Raw genomic sequence first — 19,061 nt, 5'->3', positions numbered from 1 at the left:
CGGATTTTAAAATCTGCACCGCAGGTCAATTTATATGCAGAAAAATATTGCAACGTGTAGAGGATATTACTTGAAATTTGCTGGTACTGTATTACGCCGCGGATTTTCCAGGGGAAAGTCCACACAGCAAATCTGTACATAATGGGCATCGTGTGCACGTTCGGTTAAGGGAAAGTTTACGTGAGAAGATTTGTTGCAGACTTTATGTTCACACTGAGTTTTTCTGCCTGGAAAAATCAGCTGTTTTTTTTTTTTTTAAGTCGTTTTGCACCACAGGCGTTTTTTTGACATGATTTGCCACGTTTTTTGTCACATTTTTTTTTAACCTATTTCTTCAACAAGCAAAGGAAAAATCCATGAATGGTTTTTGACATGAAACGCGTCGGCCATTCGCAGCATTTTTCGTCTCCCATTGTTTTTGAGGCGGAAAACGCCTCAAGATAGAGCAGGTCGCTTCTTTTTCCCGCGAGCGTTTTTTTTCTGCTCATGGGAACAAAACACCTCCACCTCCCAGTGAAAACAATGGGAGGCAATTTCGGACGTTTTTTTGCTGCGTTTCCCCAGTGTGAACATACTGTGACTGAAATTCAGTTCTATTCATCTGTATTAATAGGATTATGTCACTTTCTTATCTATTTAACCTGTAAGGTTTTACACGCCAGATACGTTGCAGAAATCTGTGATTGAAAATCCAATCCATATACATGAATGTGGTTATTTCTACAGCAGGTGCCTTCATTTTATCAAGTCCCTTTCAGATGAATGGAACAGATTTTCGCAAAAATTTCTGCAACAAATCCGCTGCATGTGAATTTCCCCTAACTATTGTTCTCTGCAAACAAAATCCTTTGAAATAGGATCCACCAGAATGGAGGATTAAAGTAGCGGATGCGACTAATATTTGTTTTTAATATTAGAACTTGTCCAACTACACCCAGAACTTAATTTCTCACTCTGGGTGGCAACAGCCTGGGTTCACACGACCTATTTTCAGGCGTAAACGAAGTGTATTACGCCTCGATTTACGCCTGAAAATAGGGCTACAATACGTCGTCAAACATCTGCCCATTCATTTGAATGGGTTTGCCGACGTACTGTGCAGACGACCTGTCATTTACGCGTCGTCGTTTGACAGCTGTCAAACGACGACGCGTAAAATGACTGCCTCGGCAAAGAAGTGCAGGACACTTATATACATTATATGCAGGACACTTCTTTCAGACGTAATTTGAGCCGTTTTTCATTGAATTCAATGAAGAACAGCTCTATATTACGGCCGTCAATGACGCCTCGCAAAATGCGAGGACAAGCAATTACATCTGAAATTACGGAGCTGTTTTCTCCTGAAAACAGCTCCGTAATTTCAGACGTAAATGCAGTTTACATGTGCACATACCCTAAGGGTATGTTCACACGCAGTGGTTTCAGACGTAATTCGGGCGCTTACGCCTGAAAAAAACGCCCCTAATACACCTACAAACATCTGCCCATTGCCTGCAATGGGTTTTACAATGTTCTGTTCCAACGAGCCTTTATTTTACGTGTCGCTGTCAAAATACAGCGCTCAAAATGACGGCTCATCAAAAGAAGTGCAGGACACTTCTTGGGACGTTTTTGGAGGTATTTTTCATTGACTCCATTGAAAAACAGCTCCAAAAACGGCCTTAAAAAACGCAGCGAAAAACGCAAGCTGTTAAAACAACGTCTCAAAATCAGGAGCTGTTTTTCCTGTTTTTGGTTAAGTGTGTGAACATACCCTAAAAGGTATGTTCACACAGCCTATTTACGGACGTAATTCGGGCGTTTTAACCCCCGAATTACGGCTTGAAAGCGTTGACAAACATCTGCCCATTGAAAGCAATGGGCTGACGTATGTCTGTTCACACGAGGCGTATATTTACGCGTCGCTGTCAAAAGACGGCGCGTAAATAGACGCCCGCGCCAAAGAAGTGTCCTGTCACTTCTTCAGACGTAAATGGAGCCGTTTTCCATGGACTCCATGGAAAACCAGCACCAGTTACGCCTGTAATGGACGCGGTGTTCAAGCACCTGCACATGCCGTTACGGCTGAAATGACGGGGCTGTTTTCTCCTGGAAACAGCCCCGTAATTTCGGCCGTTACGGACGCTGCCGTGTGAACATACCCTAAGGCTGGGTTCACATGACCTATTTTCAGACGTAATATAGGCGTTTTACGCCTCGAATTACGCCTGAAAAGACGGCTCCAATACATGGGCAAACATCTGCCCATTGCTTGCAATGGGTCTTACGATGTTCTGTGCAGACGAGCTGTCATTTTACACTTCGCTGTCAAAAGACGGAGCGTAAAAAGACACTCCGTAAAAAGAAGTAGCATGTCACTTCTTGAGGCATTTTTGGAGCTGATTTTCCATTGAACACTATGAAAAACGCCTAAAAAAAACATCTGAAAAGAAGCCTCAAAAGAAGCTCCAAATTTCATTCTCAGCTTCAAAAACACTTGAAAATCAGAGGGTGAAATCTAAAATCAGCTCCGTATTTTTCAGACGTTTTTTGTTAAGCGTGTGAACATACCCATTCTTCAAAAATTCTCCAACTATAGGACGAGTTACACCAGAAAACTGTATGTCGTCTTATCTACGGGACTAAACTACTTTCTACCTATACACATCAGCTAAACATGCATTAGAGCAATACATCTACCGGCTACTGGCACTACCTTTTCACTCCAGAAACCTTCATCCTTCAATAATTTTATTATATGAAACACTACATTGCACCTTTATAGGCATCAAGTAAAAAAATCACGAATGCTAAATGGCTTGTAAAACACCTTCTACACGAGCTTAAATATATAATGCAACATTTGTGGCCATTTCATTATGCCGTCTTTCTCAACCATACATGGGTGAAAAAGTGTTCGATTGCTAAACTATTTTTTTTTTTCACCTATTATTATACCCGTAACTACCATGGTAACCCTTTTTAGCCTTCTGAACGAGGGGTTCTTGGATTAGTCACCATGATTTTGTGGCATGTTCTCCAAGGTGCCCACAACTCAGTCCACTTGATTTATTAATCGTGGGTGCACTTGAAGACCATGTTGAACTAGGAAAAGGCACCAAACATGAATCACCTAAGGAAACATATTCGAGATTCAATTACGCACATAACTCCAGATGTGTTAACGTCAGAAGGAACATGTGAGCTTCAGATGTGAAGTAGCATTAGATAAAAGACCACTTCACTCTAGGCTCCAGGCAGCACACGATTCTTGTCCAAATCTGGCACACAGAGATCATTTTTCTATAGTTTGAATAATTAGCTTTAAACCTTTTATGTGGGTTTTATGTATCTCTAATGACCTCCTCTTCCTAGCGTGAATAGAAATAATATGTGATGATTGATATCTATTTCGCTTTGTGTGTTATTTTTATTGCATTTTTTTTTTCTATTATTTTTTTGTCCTAGATAATTAGTTGGTTAAGACAATTATGATATGAGGCACCACTTCGGCGACACTGGCCCTGTCCCCTCCCTATTTTCTGCTCTCTTAGGGCCTGTTCACATCAGCGTCAGACTTCCGTTCATCAATTCCGTTCGGCCTTTCCATCAGAGGAACAGTTGAACGGAAACTATAGCTTCCGTTTGCATTACCATTGATTTCAAGGGTAATTCTTCCGTTGTAGTTGGTTTCCGCTCCGTAAAGTTTCCATTTTTTGGGCGGAAATAGCATAGTCGACTACGCTATTGTTTCCGCAAAATAACCTGAAACTTTACAGAACTGAAACAAAACAGACACCAACTGCAACATTACATGTGCCCGCCCCTCAGCACAGTACTCTGCTGTTTCCGTCACTCCCATAGACTTTGAATGGACCGGCAGCGCACATGCTCGATTGGCACTCTATTCAATGTCCACATCATTGCAGTCAAGCAGCGTGGAGGAACCGGTCGTTCAGGAACCCTGTTCTCATGATCGGTCAGGGTCCTAGCTGTCAGAAAATGATCACCTAGATGTGGATTGGTGATCATTTTTGATTTTGGAAAAACCCCTTCAATGCACTTGTTCACATTTGCATAATTTTATAATGGATACCACGATAGTGCCAGATCAGTCATATTGATGCCACCGAGACCGGACTAACCCCACTGAGTGCTGAAGGGGTCCTTCGATTTGATGGTAATAGCGCTGTATGCAGCACTATTCTTTCCATCCAATTGGATGTAATCTGCAACAGAAGCAATGAATGTAGACTCCAACCCAGATGTGAACAGAGTCTTAGGGTGGGGATTCACACTCCGATTAATTTTTTTGCAGAAATTTCTGCGATAGAAAATCAGTTCCAGTCATCTGAACGGGGTTGTTTCTGCAGGTGCATTTATTTCTTCAAGCCCCATTGATGAATGGAACAGATTTAGGCCTGCTTCACACTGTCGGCCGTATTTCTTGGAATGAACACAGTTCAGAGGGCCGGACTCCTAGCATCATAGTCATCCATGATGCTGTAAGTCACTGCCTCCCCACGGGTCTATTGTCCTGTACTGAAAACATGATTACTGTACGGGACAGTAGTCCCGCAGGGAGACATCGACTCACAGCAGAATTAATGACTATGATGCTAGGAGTCAGACTCCCAGAACAGAGTTTGATCTGGAAAATACGGCCTCCTTCACATACCCTTTTTTTTTTTTTTTTAAATGCTAAAAAAAAAAAGTCATATGTTTTCTTCTTTTACATGCATTCTTGGTGGCGTTTGTTATTTGTTGTCTTTTTGTTCATTGTCTGGCGTTTTTGAAATCTCAAATCTCATTTTGAAAAGAAGCCTATGGGGGAAGAAAAAAAAAAAAAAGCCATACCTAGAGAACACTACGTTTTGAATTTAATGCCATGGACCCCAAAAACGGCACAAATCAAAACGCTGTGTATGTAGGTTCTCATATTTTCCATAAACTTTGAAGTAACATCTGTCTTCAGAATTTTTGGGTGAAAAAAATAAAAGTATGAATTATATAGATATACTGTAAGTGAAAGCGGTTAGATAATTTATGTAAAATATAGAATAAACATACAAAAGAAACTAAATGGCATTTAAAAATAAAATAGTTTTTACTACGTTTGGGATAAAATCAACCAACAGAGTTTGCAAAATGTTCACGTACTTTAGTAAATACATTAACTTAACATTTGGAGTTAAAGATTTAAAAAAAAAAAAAAAAAAAGTTAAAAAAAAAATAATCTAATTATCCCGAAAGCAGTTTTGTTAAATAAATACTTTTACTAGTTGAGCCTACAGTTTCCTTTGGTAGAGATTTCAGAAAATAAACATTTTGTGCAGAAAGAAACACCCTGGTGTAATTGATGACACGTTAAAAACAATTTAAAAGGGTATTTCCAAAATCAAAAAAAATCACCACCTATTCACAGGATGGGTGATCATTGTCTGATTACTGGGGGTCCCACCACTGGGATACCCACTCATCGTGAGAACAGGGGTCCCGAACCCCCAGATCCTCCACACTGCTCGACCGCAGTGAGAACGACATTGAATGAACTGCCTCGGTTGTCGAGCATGGGCACCGCCACTCCATTCAAAGACTATGGGAATGACGGAAACAGCCGAGTTCAGCATTCGGCAGTTCTGTCATTCTCAGCTATTGAATGGAGTGGCGGGAGAATGCTTGCCTGTTGCTCAATTCAAGTTCCTCCTCACTTCAGGAGTTGCAGTGAGAAGGATCTAGGTTTCGGGACCCCCTTTCTCACAATCGGTGGCATCCCAGCAGTGGCGCCCCCCAGCGATCAGACAATTATCACCTATCCTGTGGATAAGTGAATAACTTATGATTTTGGGAATACCCCTTAATAAGAATGCGTAGTGAAAGATTTCTATTTTTTTAGCCTTTGATTAAATACTTCTGTCTCGTAATGTTAGGTTTTATAGCTTTAGTCTAAATACCTGTAAACTAAGCAGCAGCAAGATTAAATTTTTTTGTAGTTTAGACAAAAAAAAAAAAAAAGGTAGAATTGTAATAAATTAAGTTTGTGGTTGTTTGCTGTTCCTACACTCCTATTAAAAAAAGTACAGAGCGGGTTTATTTGTGGTTCGATGTCCTTGAGAATTCTGTATGTCAGCTCTGCGAAGAGACTCAAGAGTTGACGAGGAACATCCTTCACAGATGACCAGAAAACTCATCTTGCTGTCAGAAGGGCAGCCACTGTTGGAGTCTCCAGGGGAGCTTGACAGGATGTTTATAGGCATAGTGAAACTCTAGAACAGCCGTGTTCTGATCCTCTTATCTAAAAGGAAGGGAAGAAAATAGTTAATGCATGACCACATATATATTACTTATCACAGTAAGACACAGCCAACAATAAAAGGGAAAAACAAAATCTATGAACGAGTACACTCTAGGGAACGACGTCAAGGTAAAGTGTAGTTTTAGATTAGTAGTTTTCTTTTTTTATCTAGATAGAGGTTACATAAAAATGTTGAACAACTTTAAAAGTACTTTGTTCTACGGTCAGGATAAGATATACCTATAGGCACATGCCTATAGTGCGCCTAGTATAGAGAAAACGTACATATTGAAGAACAGAACTCCTAGTTGTCAAAGAAGGAGTTGTGCACCTTGCGTAGTTCAGAGGCTGCGCCATATTTCTCATTAAACGTGCCCTGTCTTATGCAATAGGACATACTACATACTGGCGTACCACTTGGAAAGGAGAAGAGAGGGACACAGTGCGCGCGAGCAAACACTTGTTTGATGCAAAACAAAATTGAGGGTGTATTAAGACATTGCAGTTAAAACCGCATGTGTTTTTATAGCGATTTGATGCATTTTTCAATGTCGTTGCGGTGCAAATGACATGAAAAACGCATCAAAACGCAGTAAAAAGGCATGCGGTTTTTGGATGTAGTTTAGACCGCACCACAACGGTCTCGGAATATAGTGAAGCACGAGGAATGGCATGATAGGAACTCGGCCAAACCGTTAGAGGCGAGTCAGTCCACACATTAATAAGCAACTTCAGCAATAGATCTGTCCATGCAGCTCTAGTCTGCAATATACAAGCTGAAACGCAGGATCGGTAGAAGATAAAGCAATTTGCAAAACTTGCTCAATTATTTATGTAACTTTAAAAAGGTGTTGTCCTTCCAGAACATCCCCTTCCCATATGTCCTATAGGCATTACATCCATATTGAGTCACTGCTACGGACGTTGCTCCAGAGAATAAAACTACATACCTAGCATTTCTGATATACATTTTTCGAATACTGGACTAATCTTTATGTCTGTACACTATATACAAAAAGTGAATCTGATTAGATAAACAAAAATTAAATATTACTGGGTAGGATTGGAAATACATGGCTTCTTTCTTCCAGAAACAGTGCCACACCTGTCCCCAGGTCGTTTGTGGTATTACAGTACAAACCCATTGACTTCAGAGCTGCAATACCAGACAATACCTATAGACAGTTTCTGGTAGAAAGCAGCTATATGTTTTTCTAATCCTGGACAACCTCTTTAAGCTTCTTCAACGATAAAACATTTGCTTGATATCAGTCCCATAAAAGCACTTGTTTTTCTAGAAAACATTTACGTGGTGTCACTCTCAGTTTTCGCTGCATCTACATTTCAAACCAACACCCAAATATGACACACGGCATTGTTATTCCAGATTCCCATAAAATTACAATGCGGAAGTATGTGCAAGTGGCAATAAAAATCACCAGGTTGTAGAGTCAAATTTTAAAGGGAAACGTACCTTCAGATTCAGTCTGTAGTTTGTGCAGTACAAACTGTAAGCTGGCCCAATGATGAGAAAAAAATAATTGCAAATATAATTATGGTAAACCTACGGTACTAAAGCGGGTGCCAATAACTGATGCATATCTGTTGAATTGGTGGGAACATTTAGAATGCGGCAACAACGGAAACCAGGCCGCAGGAGGCTTTCCGACGATCACAAATATTCTAAATGGATTTTCGGACTTTCATTTTACCTGGTTTCCCCATGAGGAAACATGGAGGTTGTGCTCTACTAATCCTACAATTTTATGGTGTAGCACAGGCATCCAAATATCACCATGTAGCCCCAGTCTTAGACCTGCTCTAAAGACTTATGGTCGATGGTGGGAAACACTTCTACTGAAGCATTTTCTTTGGTTTGAAGAAATATAAAATCAGAATAGTATTTACCACAATTTGGCAGACATTATAGCAGACACCTGCACACGAGTTTTGTATTTTTGGATACTAAGCACTTTTGTAATCTACTTTTATTTAAAATTTTGCTACTGCTCTGCAACTTTTCTGTATCCACTGTACATAGAAGCTGCAGAACGACATTTTCAGTTGAATAAGTCAGTGAGCTGTTCTGACAGCTCGACTGAGAGTGGCTCCTGTGTGTCGGACACTTCATCCAACCCTAGAACGGATAGTGATCCACTTATATTTTATCAATATTAGGGCTTATTCAGACGAACGTATAATACGGACCTATGTTAGTCAATGGGGCCGTTCAGACGGTCCGTGATTTTCACACAGCGTATGTCCGCTGCGTAAAACTCACGACATGTCCTATATTTGCCCGTTTTTTGCTCATCACGCACCCATTTAAGTAAATGTGTGTGAAAACCGTGCACGGCACATGGACGCACTTCCGTGTGCCGCGCGCTACAGTAGTCAAAAGTATGAATGAAAACAGAAAAGCACCACATGCTTTTCTGTTTACAAACATAAAAACAGAGTCATAATGATAGCGGCTGCGCGAAAGTCACGCAGCCACGCTTCATACGCTGCTGACACACGGAGCTTTTATGGACCTTTTGCGCACGCAAAAGGCCAAATTTTTTGCACGCGCAATACGCTCACGCTCGTGTGAATCCGGCCTTAGGAGTTAGGGAAGGTGTCAGAGGCACAAGAGCTGCTCTTAGAAGAGCAGTCAGACCAGCTCACTGACATATTCGACGGACATCATTCCAGTTTCCATATACAGAGGATACATAGAAGCCCAAGAACGGAAATAAAGCAACATTTGTAATAAAAGTATATTACAAAAATGCTGAGCATCCCAAAATACATAACAAAATTATCTATTAACTCCACCCACTTTGGTGACACTTTAGAAAGAGTCCAGAAGTGTCAAGTCGCATTTATTAAGGCAAATATGGCGTGCACTGATATTTGCGACTTTCTCTATACAGTAAACCACTTGATAAATTCCCCTTTTATGTCTGTAATGGACTTTACAAAAGTTCAGTTTGTTTCTGGTGTTCTAGCCTTTATATTCCAAGGGGTCTTTATGGATTGTAGTTACAAATACAGCATGGTTTACTGGTGATATTCAATGATAAAGAGATAAATTCGGAGAAAAAAAACAAAAACAGCACACTCAAGGCTGGGTTCACACAGAGTTTTTTGCAGGAGGAAAATCTGCCTCAACATTCCATTTGGAATTTTGAGGCAGATGTTCCTCTGCCTGCACGCCGATTTTCGCAGCGTACTCATTTGGATTGCAGCTGTAGCTGCATAGTTAAAATCAATCAGTAGCACTACAAAAAAATTAAAAATAAAGTCTTAGTGTAGCCTTGGTCTTACGAGAGAAAAAGAACACTGCTTTAGTATGAAAATCGGTGGCATATGGAGGTCTTGCAGGGCCACAAAAGTCTATGGGTTTATTATGGCTCCGTAATACATTCATGCACCGGAGGTTTTATTGTAGGCAAATAAATGAGGAAGCAGGGAGAAATATAACTGCATACAGACAAAACAAATCCTTGCAGGCAGAAAAAAAACAGTTTACTTGCTATATCCTTTCAGCACATGGATAGGCAAAAAAACGTATCAAAAATTAATACAATCTACGACCAATACTAAACAGAGTAGGGCAATTACTATATTTTAACTCAACACAGCGTGCACAAAAAAAACACTACACAAAAAAAATTAGCCATCACATCGGACTATAGATTAGGAGCATGAAATCCACCGGAGAAATCTAATGGGGAAAGAAAAAAAAAAACATGCTTTGCTTTGGCAGCAACATAACAAATTGATTGATGACAGAACGAGCAAAACCACTTGGGATGAGGCAAGGACACAAATCAATATTAAAAAAAGGAACATAATGAGACATCCTAATCAGCAACAAACATCCTCATCCCCCACCCTCTAAACCACACAACCTATCAGTCTGCTCGTTCACACAAGACAATAAATAGCGTAGCGATTCTCAGGTCGCGTGCACTAGGCTTTACGGTGGGGTACAGAGCCGCAGGGACTAGGTGTACTGCCGTTTGTTCCATCGGATGGCATAGGTCAGAGATATCACCTAAAAGCATTGCTTCTAGGGGAATCTACCGCCGTTACTTGCCCAATTTTTTTTTCTCACATGAGAGAAACAAAATCTTCCATTTACTGAGCTACAGTATGGGCAGACAACAGGTTACGGCCGCCGTATTCCGGATACGCATGACACGAATCTCAAATATTGCCATATGCACGGTCTGGAATCAATTTGCGGCATTCTCAGGTTTTGGAAATAACCTGTTAATATTGGCTTTACATTGAGCATATATAAGTACATAAAACACAAGCTAAAATTCAACTAGTGTAATTTTCAAACTAAGCAGATTCCTTGAAGAAAAAATAAATAAAAATAAAAATGTAAGACACAGCAATACAACTTTCTAATAACTGTAATTATATAAATCTGCATCTTAATGTGTAGCAATTTCCTCTGTAAATGGTGGATGCGTGACTGAAGAGGCAGTTTTGTATTTTGGCATTTGGGAATAAATTTATAGCAAACGTGTCATGTACACACACCATGAAGGTAGTCATCTCATCAGAAATCAGACTACCACTTTAATAAATTCCTAGTGGATAGACGTTCGAAATAAGGGGAAAGAAAAAACACAAAATTACCTTTGAGCGGTGTGCAATGTTTCGGTGATCACCGTTTCAGTTAATTGAAGTAACGAAGAAGTCATTGATATCACTCAACTTCAAATCATTAGGAAAAAAAAAAAACCTCAACCAAAACATGCACTCAAATATTTCAGATTAAAACCAAAAAGACTATTTATCAAGGACAGATGTTCTTCTGTAATAAAACACAAAAAGCAAGAAGACATCCTAATACCAACTCTTCAAGTCAAACACTAAAAATAAAGATAGTGTAGAATGGAAAAAAAAAACAAACAAAAGAAACATATTGCATTCTACATGGGACGACATTTTTTACAAACTCCAGTGTTGGGCATCATGCACACATTAGGGCTCATTACAAAACAAAGCTGTAATAGGACCCGCATAGAGGTGGGTGAGGCCTCTACCATGCCTCCATATGCCCCCAATTTCCAATTTATTTTTTTTCTGTTGGATTTCGGCAAGTACGGCACTAAACAGAGCAGAAGATGATGGCTGCGGCCGCTCTGTACTAAAAAGCCGACCGTCCTCCATGTTTTGTTGTTTAGGACAGAAACTCAAAGACCTTATGCACTTGGCCATTTTGGGAATGCTTATTTCACACATCCAGAGTACAGTGCCCAGTCATTTTTGAGCCCATATTTCAGATGCCTATGTGCGTATGTGAAAAATAAAAATGTAACAATAAGGCCTAATTCACACGAACGTGCGCATTTTGCGCGTGTAAAAAATGCAGCGTTTTGCGCGTTGCAGTTCCGTGTGTCATCAGTGTTTGGTGCGTGTCTGCGTTATTTTTGCACATATGACATTCTTATGTCAACTGGTTTTGATGTATGCAAAATGAAATGAAGGAGGTGGTTTTATTTTTCTCATCATTTTTTGAGCAACTGTTGCGCGAATCACGCACAGCACACGGATGTAGGTCCGTGATTTTCACGCACCCATTGACTTCAATGGGTGCGTGATGCGCAAAAATCCTCAAGTATAGGACATGCAGTGAATTTCACGCAGCGGACACACGCTGTGTGAAAAACAAGGAACGTCTGAATGGCCCCATTGACTTACATAGGTCCGTGCGACGTGCGTGATTTTCACGCGCATATCACGGACGTGAATTACGCTCGTGTAAAAAAGGCCTAATACATGCCATATTATGGAGGGATGCACCCTTTAAAGCCATTAAGTTAAATCCATTTTATAGCCTTAGCACTTGGTTTTGAGGTCACCAAGACCGAAAGAGGAGGAAGGAATCCCTCCAGTGGTCCCAAGTTTTGATATACGATAATGTGGCCAAGCCACAAGTCCCATACAGTCCAGCAGTGGACAACCCCATCTGAAGCTTAAAGTGGAGCAGGGAATTTTTGTGTTATATCCCTGTTATTACCGGTTTGAGTGTACAATGAGAGCGAGGTTATGTTCACACGCAGTGGCTTCAGACGTAATTCGTGCCGTTTACGCCTCGAAGTACGCCTGAAAATACGGCTCCATTACGCCTCCAAACATCTGCCCATTGCTTGCAATGGGTTTTACGGTGTTCTGTTCCAATAAGACTTAATTTTACACGTCACTGTCAAAATGTCAAAATACGGCGCGTAAAAAGATGCCCGCGTCAAAGAAGTGCATGTCCCTTTTTGGGACGTTTTTGGAGGAGTTTTTCATTGACTCCATTGAAAAACAGCTCCTATAAACGGCAGTAAAATATGCTGCGAAAAACGCGAGTTGTTACAAAAACGTCTGAAAATCAGGAGCGGTTTTCGCTTGAAAACAGCTCTGGATTTTCAGACGTATTTTGCTAAGTGTGTGAACATACCCTTAGAATGATCGTTTACAGGTAAATCAGGGACATGTACTTCCTTTGTATGGATGAAGGCTTGTTCCTCAGAGTCATTTCCTTAAAGAGGCTCTGTCACCACATTATAAGTGGCCTATATTGTACATGATGTGATCGGCGCTGTGATATAGATTACAGCAGTGTTTTTTATTTAGAAAAACGATCCTTTTTGACGGAGTTATGACCTATATTAGCTTTATGCTAATGAGTTTCTCAATGGACAACTCAACTGGGCGTGTTTAACTATATGACCAAGTGGGCGTTGTACAGAGGAGTGCATGACGCGGACCAATCAGCGTCATACACTTCTCTCCATTTATTTGCACTGCAGATAGCGATATAGCTATATCGCTATGTGCAGTCACATAAACACACTATAACATTACTCAGGTGTCATGACAATGAATATACATTATTACCTCCAGCCAGGACGGGATGTGTATTCAATCTCCCGATCTGCCAGACACAGCTTCTGTGTCGACGCCCGTGGGTAATCAGTCTGCATCTGTTCCTAGGTCTGATAGAGTGACTCGATCTGCTACCACTCAGGCTGGTAGGCTCAGGTGTGGGAGAACCTATCACAGCCTGGCCAGACGGTTCTAGCTCCCGCCCTCGGTCTATTTATACCCTCATTTCCTGCTTGTCTGTGCCTGTGATTCTTTCCCGTTTCCTGGCTCTGCTGCTCCTGCTATTATTATTGACCTTGCTTCATTTTGACCCTGGCTTTACTGACTATGCTCCTGCTCTGCGTTTGGTACCTCGTACACTCCTGGTTTGACTCGGCTCGTTCACTACTCCTGTTGCTCACGGTGTTGCCGTAGGCAACTGCCCCATTTCCCTTAGCTTCTGTGTACCCTTGTCTGTTTGTCTGTCTTACACATATTGAGCGTAGGGACCGTCGGGCCAGTTGTACGCCTAGGACGGGCTGTGCAAGTAGGCAGGGACTGAGTGGCGAGTAGATTAGGGCTCACCTGTCTGTCACCCTACCCAGTCATTACAGCCTCTCTGTGATTTACAGCACAGCACAGCACAGCAAGATCTCGCTGTGAATGACAGTTTACAGCGTAATCTCGAGAGACTACGCCTCCTGTGCTGTAAATCACAGAGACGCTACAGAAGTGGTCAGGATTCTGAATACACATCACGTCCTGGCTGGAGGTAACGTATATTAATTGTCAGGACACTGCAGTAACGTTATAGTGTGTTTATGTGGCTGCACATAGTGATATAGCTATATCGCTATGTGCAGTGTAAATGAATGGGGAGAAGTGTATGACGCCGATTGGTCAGCGTCATACACTTCTCTCCACAACGCCCACTTGGTCCATATAGGTAAAACACGCCCAGTTGTCCATTGAGAAACTCATTAGCATAAAGCTAATATAGGTCATAACTCCGTCAAAAATGATCGTTTTTCTAAATAAAAAACACTGCTGTAATATACATTACAGCGCCGATCACATCATGTACCATATAGGCCACTTATAATGTGGTGACAGAGCCTCTTTAAAGAGGCTCTGTCACCAGATTTTGCAACCCCTATCTGCTATTGCAGCAGATAGGCGCTGCAATGTAGATTACAGTAAAGTTTTTATTTTTAAAAAACGAGCATTTTTGGCCAAGTTATGACCATTTTTGTAGTTATGCAAATGAGGCTTGCAAAAGTCCAAGTGGGTGTGTTTAAAAGTAAAAGTCCAAGTGGGCGTGTATTATGTGCGTACATCGGGGCTTTTTTAATACTTTTACTAGCTGGGCGCTCTGATGAGAAGTATCATCCACTTCTCTTCAGAACGCCCAGCTTCTGGCAGTGCAGATCTGTGACGTCACTCACAGGTCCTGCATCGTGTCGGCCACATCGGCACCAGAGGCTACAGTTGATTCTGCAGCAGCATCAGCGTTTGCAGGTAAGTCGATCTTACCTGCAAACGCTGATGCTGCTGCAGAATCAACTGTAGCCTCTGGTGCCGATGTGGCCGTCACGATGCAGGACCTGTGAGTGACGTCACAGATCTGCACTGCCAGAAGCTGGGCGTTCTGAAGAGAAGTGGATGATACTTCTCATCAGAGCGCCCAGCTAGTAAAAGTATTAAAAACGCCCCGATGTACGCACATAATACACGCCCACTTGGACTTTTGCAAGCCTCATTTGCATAACTACAAAAATGGTCATAACTTGGCCAAAAATGCTCGTTTTTTAAAAATAAAAAAGTTACTGTAATCTACATTGCAGCGCCTATCTGCTGCAATAGCAGATAGGGGTTGCAAAATCTGGTGACAGAGCCTCTTTAAGGAACCCTTAGTCCAAGAAAAAAAAACAGGATTACAGTAGCATCATTTTGCAATGAAAAGTTTTTAGTATGACTAAAGCTGGCCATATACATTAGACATTAAATATTAAACAAACGTTCGCCCGAACATTCATTAAGCCGACTTCCCCATACACATTTAACACGGTGTTGGCTTTTATGGTTATGCAATGTGCAAATACATGACTGTTGGGAGAAGAAAATTACCAACCGATGTATGTCCAAAAGTGACAAACCCTCCTATTCTCCTGCTATGTGGGTCGTCGTTTGCAGAAGGATGGTTCATGGTCACACGTGTGAGAAATATGAATTCAACTACTAATTTCCAACATGAACGACCAGTTTTTGTTTTTTCTAAGATGATTCCGGTCGGCCATTGGGCGTTTGTAAGGATTAATTTTCCAACGGACGCTCATTCGTTACGGTCAAAATCCTCCACTTTCATTAACATTCGTCTAACGTGTATGGTTAGAGACACACAGTAGTGAAGGTTTATTACCTAATAAACACGCTCACGATTACCACCAAGGGAGAAGAGCAATTTGCGATAAACTATTTGCAAAATATCTTTACATAGGTTCTGTATCTTCAAGATCATGATTTACGTAGGAATAACAAGGTAAGCAAGGATGGATGGGATTGTTTATAGAGGCATTCTTGTCCCACTTGTGTTAAGCTGCAAAACAAAACCTAAAATTGTTTCTCAGAGGCAGCAAGTACATAAATACAAAAAAAAAAAATGATTTGCTCAAGACAAACTTATTGATCTTGTCGAAGAATTAAGAAATGTACACAATTATTTAGCTCTTAAAGGCCATCAACATCTGGTCCGACTCCCGGAACCATCGCCGGTCAACTGCTTTGAAGTGGCAGCACACAGTATTGCTGTGTACGGCTCACACTGAAAGCAGATAGCTCCATGCTGACAGTCAAGGGAGGGAAGGGGGCTAACCGATAAGGAGAGCAGGAGGAAAAGGAACAATTGCAAACTGGACATAAAGCTACCGGTATTAGCCGTGACGGAAAAGGGTCTGGCTTATCTAATTAACGGAGCCAAGCAGCCAGCCCCATCATCACGTCACCGACACAAAGAGAGGGGCACAGCTCCATGCACCCTGAAGCGGTGATGGAACGTCTCAAGGGAAGAAGCTCCACTTCCTAAACCACATTACAGGGCAGGGAAATCTGGACATCCTTGCAGTTTCAAAAGTAAAACTATATTAGTAAGAGTCTCTATTTTCCATTTCCTAACCAATTAAGAATATTTTCTGTCGTCGGATAACCCCTTTGAAGGATATGCTCAGATGTAGTTTATTTGTGGCAGAAACCGCACCAAAAACATTTTATAATACAAGTGGATGGGGTTTTAAAAATACAGGGCATGTAAAAAAAAAAAAAAAAAAAAAAATCAGGGCGTGCTGTGGAACAGTGCGAAGGGTGAAATTTGTGCCAAAAATCGACATGCGATACTAAGTTTTAACAATTTATCATTTTAAAACAGAAATTTGTCCAGCACACATCTAAGGCTCTGTTCACACTAGCGTTCACAACTGAGCCACGACGGATCAGTTCCCAATTGGAGTGAATGGTATGAGCTGGTAAATGGGGTTTGACAGGTTTCCAGTATTTTTGATAGCAAGCCAATCTTGCTGTAAAAAAAGCAACTGAACCACAATAGGAAGATAAAAACCACCAGTGTGTACAGTACTTATCCTATGTTTTAGTGGTTTCAGCCTGAAATACAACAAGGACATTGCTTTCTTAAATACTTTCCAAACGGAGATATGATATGACACTTGACAAATGGCAATTAGAAAAAAAAAAAAAAAAAGAAGAGGAAGGGTGCACGTGATAAATTGCAGCTGTAAAAAGCTTGGATCTTTGTCCTTCATAATTTATATAGTTACGCAGTACAACCTTCATGGTCCTGATCTCATTTGCCTCATGTCAAGGCAACCAGACTAGGATCAATAACACACAAAGATAAAAAACTCACAAGCATAAAATTATAGAAAGTGTGAAATAAAGTACAAACTTATCAGTGCGGCACATCCGTCCACGGTGCAGAGTTCAAAAGCGCAATATCACCCATCTTTAATTCTGTGCGTAATTAAAACTACTTTACAGAGAAATATGGCCTCAACCTCACACTTCGATGTATACAAACAAGTAGTGGGATTCCCATAGTAAAAAAATAGAATGAGGGTCTACCTCCAGGTGCTGGATCATGCCACCGTACCATCTACTTCCGAGCGCTTGTTTGCATCCCCTTTCCTATACCACTTAGGCGGGAACAGAGGTGCGACCCTAAAAATGTGACTCCGGAGTCTATATTCCATAAATGACAATTTTGTGGTAAAACCCATTTTTTTTGACTGAGCAAGGTATATCACTGGTCGTTAAGCGGTTAAATGCACAGAACAGGCATTATGTTTTTATGTATCTGGCGAGTGTACACCTGAGATTTTCATTTCATTTAAAAGTACAAATGTCAATTTCTTGGAATCGTTGTAAGGAAATCAGACACTGCAGCGCTGTATGCTTCTTGCTAGATATAGCAGATTAGTTTATAACCTAAATGCCAGGAATGTAATGCCAGGATGGTTTTTAAATGTTTAAGTAACTTAGAATGAATATCTAAATGTCATGGGAGGGTTGCACAGTGCGCCACTATGTAAACATGTTTGTTGTACATTGCCTGGTGTGATTACAGTAGTTGCAAGGTCCCATTCCAACACATTGTATACACAAATAATACACAATAAAGGCAACGCGACTGCACAACAAACTCAGTGTGTAAGTTATATTTAAAAACATGGATGCAAAAAAAAATATATAGCCCCACAAGCCCCAGGGAACCGACCTACGTCCCAAATATGTAGTAGTCAAAAATTAGGCTTGAGAAAGGCTCTAGAGGAAAGGGCTGAAACATCACACAGGGAAATAAAGTAGCTATCTTTTGGGTACGGCCACACGGAGCGGCCCTGACACGGTTGCAAAGCGGCCAACAACCGCGCTGGCACTATGTAGGAGCGGCTGTCAAATACCTCATTAAGGAGTATTCCGGTTACATGCGCAGGAGCACTGCCGCTCCATTTATTCTCTATGGGAGCGCCGGAGATAGACGAGGGCAGTGTTAGGCTTTTTACCCGCGCATGCCACTATCAGGCTGTTTGACAGCTGCACCGTACATGGTGCCGGCGGGGTTGTTAGCCGCGTTGTGACCGGGTCAGGGTCGCTCCGTGTGGCCCTACCCTTTTTTTCATTGAATCACTGGAGAGCTGCCTAATTTTTGGCTAATATATATTTTATATATTTTTTATTTGAATACTAGATTAGCAAGACCTGGCTGGACATGCAGTATCAACAGATCACCTGTTTTTCAGCTCAATAAAGGAAAAGATGACAAAAATTGCACAATGACTCCAGCAAAGCAGACAATCCCATGCAATGTAGCAAAAAAGCTATATTTGCTGCCCACTGTCTGCAGGTCTCCCTCCATACACAGCATATAAGTAACAGTCTAAGAGCTCATGCACAGGAATACATGACGCCTCCATGCACTTAGTCCTCTATTTCTAGGGGGAACACTTCCGTACATATGAAGTCTGACAGATCATGGCATGAAGTCACATGTCAAAATGTTGTGGTTTTCCAAAGCCTTGAGGAAAAAAAACCAGTGTAACTCTATGCAAAATGGGAGGCAGATGGAGGTAGAGTATGGGCGGCGTATGCAGTGTGTCACATGGTTACCAAATGGACTATGCTGCATTTAGAGGTAACAATTGGGATCACCCCCAAATGATCCCTAATTACACAATTGCTACAACTCTAAGATATAAATTTACAAATATTAGAATTTTTAACTGTACGCTGCCATTTTCAACAGTAAAAATTTTCATGAACGAACAATTTTAGATAAAGGATCAGCAATAGTCTTATTGTGCAACATTCTGTGCGCTTACACCGAGCAATTATTCGGATCGCTCGGAAATGCATGAATCGC

General features: G+C 41.1%; 1 protein-coding gene across 1 annotated transcript in view; it reads right to left on the bottom strand.

Moving 5' to 3' along the window:
- Window positions 1-5,124: 5,124 nt before the first annotated feature.
- Window positions 5,125-19,061, bottom strand: part of PWWP2B (PWWP domain containing 2B) — a 25,543-nt gene continuing 11,606 nt past the window's right edge. Inside the window, exon 3 of the mRNA XM_075842374.1 lies at window positions 5,125-6,277. The gene's annotated coding sequence lies outside the window, so the exon portion shown is untranslated. The remainder of the gene's footprint in view (window positions 6,278-19,061) is intronic.

Source organism: Rhinoderma darwinii, chromosome 11 (assembly GCF_050947455.1).
Source record: "Rhinoderma darwinii isolate aRhiDar2 chromosome 11, aRhiDar2.hap1, whole genome shotgun sequence".
In the NCBI taxonomy this organism is placed as follows: Eukaryota; Metazoa; Chordata; class Amphibia; order Anura; family Rhinodermatidae; genus Rhinoderma; species Rhinoderma darwinii.
This window is presented reverse-complemented; position numbering and strand designations above follow the sequence as displayed.